Source organism: Paroedura picta, unplaced genomic scaffold (assembly GCF_049243985.1).
Source record: "Paroedura picta isolate Pp20150507F unplaced genomic scaffold, Ppicta_v3.0 Ppicta_v3_sca23, whole genome shotgun sequence".
Taxonomy (NCBI): domain Eukaryota; kingdom Metazoa; phylum Chordata; class Lepidosauria; order Squamata; family Gekkonidae; genus Paroedura; species Paroedura picta.
In genome coordinates, this window is record NW_027518620.1 from 2,620,183 (window position 1) to 2,625,064 (window position 4,882).

Sequence of the window (4,882 nt, forward strand, 5' to 3'; positions counted from 1 at the left end):
AATATATAAAGCTAAACGAACCGTTCACTGGGTACTTATCCGTACGAAAAACCCTATTGATTTACCTGCTTTTACAAGGAAGTAAATGTGAAAAAAATATTTCTACATCCCATGGCCCTTCCCAACCATTTAAATTTTTCTCTTATAGGTCTAACACTTCCGAAAAACCAATACAACGCCCACCCGGAAGAATATAAAAAGATAAACGAACCGTTCACTGGGTACTTATCCGTACGAAAATCCCTATCGATTTTCCTGTTTTTACAAGGAAGTAAAATGTGAAAAAAATATTTCTACATCCCATGGCCTTTCCCAACCTTTTAAATTTTTCTCTTACAGGTCTAACACTTCCGAAAAACCGAAACAACGCCCACCCGGAACAATATATAAAGCTAAAAGAACCGTTCACTGGGCACTTATCCGTACGAAAATCCCTATCGATTTACCTGTATTTACAAGGAAATAAAATGTGAAAAAAATATTTCTATATCCCATGGCCTTTCCCAACCTTTTAAATTTTTCTCTTACAGGTCTAACACTTCCGAAAAACCAAAACAACGCCCACCCGGAACAATATATAAAGCTAAAAGAACCGTTCACTGGGCACTTATCCGTACGAAAATCCCTATTGATTTTCCTGTTTTTACAAGGAAGTAAAATGTGAAAAAAATATTTCTATATCCCATGGCCTTTCCCAACCTTTTAAATTTTTCTCTTACAGGTCTAACACTTCCGAAAAACCAAAACAACGCCCACCCGGAACAATATATAAAGCTAAAAGAACCGTTCACTGGGCACTTATCCGTACGAAAATCCCTATTGATTTTCCTGTATTTACAAGGAAATAAAATGTGAAAAAAATATATCTACATACCATGGCCTTTCCCAACCATTTAAATTTTTCTCTTACAGGTCTAACACTTGCGAAAAACCAATACAACTCCCACCCGTAACAATATAGAAAGCTAAACGAACGGTTCACTGGGTACTTATCCGTACGAAAATCCCTATTGATTTTCCTGTTTTTACAAGGAAGTAAAATGTGAAAAAAATATTTCTACATCCCATGGCCTTTCCCAACCATTTAAATTTTTCTCTTACAGGTCTAACACTTGCGAAAAACCAATACAACGCCCACCCGGAATAATATATAAAGCTAAACGAACCGTTCACTGGGTACTTATCCGTACGAAAAACCCTATTGATTTTCCTCTTTTTACAAGGAAGTAAAATGTGAAAAAAATATTTCTACATCCCATGGCCCTTCCCAACCATTTAAATTTTTCTCTTATAGGTCTAACACTTCCGAAAAACCAAAACAACGCCCACCCGGAACAATATATAAAGCTAAAAGAACCGTTCACTGGGCACTTATCCGTACGAAAATCCCTATCGATTTACCTGTATTTACAAGGAAATAAAATGTGAAAAAAATATTTCTCCATACCATGGCCTTTCCCAACCATTTAAATTTTTCTCTTACAGGTCTAACACTTGCGAAAAACCAATACAACTCCCACCCGTAACAATATAGAAAGCTAAACGAACGGTTCACTGGGTACTTATCCGTACGAAAATCCCTATTGATTTTCCTGTTTTTACAAGGAAGTAAAATGTGAAAAAAATATTTCTACATCCCATGGCCTTTCCCAACCATTTAAATTTTTCTCTTACAGGTCTAACACTTGCGAAAAACCAATACAACGCCCACCCGGAATAATATATAAAGCTAAACGAACCGTTCACTGGGTACTTATCCGTACGAAAATCCCTATTGATTTTCCTGTTTTTACAAGGAAGTAAAATGTGAAAAAAATATTTCTACATCCCATGGCCTTTCCCAACCATTTAAATTTTTCTCTTACAGGTCTAACACTTGCGAAAAACCAATACAACGCCCACCCGGAATAATATATAAAGCTAAACGAACCGTTCACTGGGTACTTATCCGTACGAAAAACCCTATTGATTTTCCTGTTTTTACAAGGAAGTAAAATGTGAAAAAAATATTTCTACATCCCATGGCCCTTCCCAACCATTTAAATTTTTCTCTTATAGGTCTAACACTTCCGAAAAACCAATACAACGCCCACCCGGAAGAATATATAAAGATAAACGAACCGTTCACTGGGTACTTATCCGTACGAAAATCCCTATCGATTTTCCTGTTTTTACAAGGAAGTAAAATGTGAAAAAAATATTTCTACATCCCATGGCCTTTCCCAACCTTTTAAATTTTTCTCTTACAGGTCTAACACTTCCGAAAAACCAAAACAACGCCCACCCGGAACAATATATAAAGCTAAACGAACCGTTCACTGGGCACTTATCCGTACGAAAAACCCTATTGATTTACCTGTTTTTACAAGGAAATAAAATGTGAAAAAAATATTTCTACATCCCATGGCGTTTCCCAACCATTTAAATTTTTCTCTTACAGGTCTAACGCTTCCGAAAAACCAATACAACGCCCACCCGGAACAATATATAAAGCTAAATGAACCGTTCACTGGGTACATATCCGTACGAAAATCCCTATTGATTTTCCTGTTTTTACAAGGAAGTAAAATGTGAAAAAAATATTTCTACATCCCATGGCCTTTCCCAACCATTTAAATTTTTCTCTTACAGGTCTAACACTTCCGAAAAACCAATACAACGCCCACCCGGAACAATATATAAAGATAAACGAACCGTTCACTGGGTACTTATCCGTACGAAAATCCCTATTGATTTACCTGTTTTTAAAAGGAAATAAAATGTGAAAAAAATATTTCTACATCCCATGGCCTTTCCCAACCATTTAAATTTTTCTCTTACAGGTCTAACACTTCCGAAAAACCAATACAACGCCCACCCGGAAGAATATATAAAGATAAACGAACCGTTCACTGGGTACTTATCCGTACGAAAATCCCTATCGATTTTCCTGTTTTTACAAGGAAGTAAAATGTGAAAAAAATATTTCTACATCCCATGGCCTTTCCCAACCTTTTAAATTTTTCTCTTACAGGTCTAACACTTCCGAAAAACCAAAACAACGCCCACCCGGAACAATATATAAAGCTAAACGAACCGTTCACTGGGCACTTATCCGTACGAAAAACCCTATTGATTTACCTGTTTTTACAAGGAAATAAAATGTGAAAAAAATATTTCTATATCCCATGGCCTTTTCCAACCATTTAAATTTTCCTCTTACAGGTCTAACGCTTCCGAAAAACCAATACAACGCCCACCCGGAACAATATATAAAGCTAAACGAACCGTTCACTGGGTACATATCCGTACGAAAATCCCTATTGATTTTCCTGTTTTTACAAGGAAGTAAAATGTGAAAAAAATATTTCTACATCCCATGGCCTTTCCCAACCATTTAAATTTTTCTCTTACAGGTCTAACACTTGCGAAAAACCAATACAACGCCCACCCGGAACAATATAGAAAGCTAAGCGAACGGTTCACTGGGTACTTATCCGTACGAAAATCCCTATTGATTTTCCTGTTTTTACAAGGAAGTAAAATGTGAAAAAAATATTTCTACATCCCATGGCCTTTCCCAACCATTTAAATTTTTCTCTTACAGGTCTAACACTTGCGAAAAACCAATACAACGCCCACCCGGAATAATATATAAAGCTAAACGAACCGTTCACTGGGTACTTATCCGTACGAAAAACCCTATTGATTTACCTGTTTTTACAAGGAAGTAAAATGTGAAAAAAATATTTCTACATCCCATGGCCTCTCCCAACCATTTAAATTTTTCTCTTACAGGTCTTACACTTCCGAAAATCCAATACAACGCCCACCCGGAAGAATATATAAAGATAAACGAACCGTTCACTGGGTACTTATCCGTACGAAAATCCCTATCGATTTTCCTGTTTATACAAGGAAGTAAAATGTGAAAAAAATATTTCTACATCCCATGGCCTTTCCCAACCATTTAAATTTTTCTCTTATAGGTCTAACACTTCCGAAAAACCAAAACAACGCCCACCCGGAACAATATATAAAGCTAAAAGAACCGTTCACTGGGCACTTATCCGTACGAAAATCCCTATCGATTTACCTGTATTTACAAGGAAATAAAATGTGAAAAAAATATTTCTACATACCATGGCCTTTCCCAACCATTTAAATTTTTCTCTTACAGGTCTAACACTTGCGAAAAACCAATACAACTCCCACCCGTAACAATATAGAAAGCTAAACGAACGGTTCACTGGGTACTTATCCGTACGAAAATCCCTATTGATTTTCCTGTTTTTACAAGGAAGTAAAATGTGAAAAAAATATTTCTACATCCCATGTCCTTTCCCAACCATTTAAATTTTTCTCTTACAGGTCTAACACTTGCGAAAAACCAATACAACGCCCACCCGGAATAATATATAAAGCTAAACGAACCGTTCACTGGGTACTTATCCGTACGAAAAACCCTATTGATTTACCTGCTTTTACAAGGAAGTAAATGTGAAAAAAATATTTCTACATCCCATGGCCCTTCCCAACCATTTAAATTTTTCTCTTATAGGTCTAACACTTCCGAAAAACCAATACAACGCCCACCCGGAAGAATATAAAAAGATAAACGAACCGTTCACTGGGTACTTATCCGTACGAAAATCCCTATCGATTTTCCTGTTTTTACAAGGAAGTAAAATGTGAAAAAAATATTTCTACATCCCATGGCCTTTCCCAACCTTTTAAATTTTTCTCTTACAGGTCTAACACTTCCGAAAAACCGAAACAACGCCCACCCGGAACAATATATAAAGCTAAAAGAACCGTTCACTGGGCACTTATCCGTACGAAAATCCCTATCGATTTACCTGTATTTACAAGGAAATAAAATGTGAAAAAAATATTTCTATAT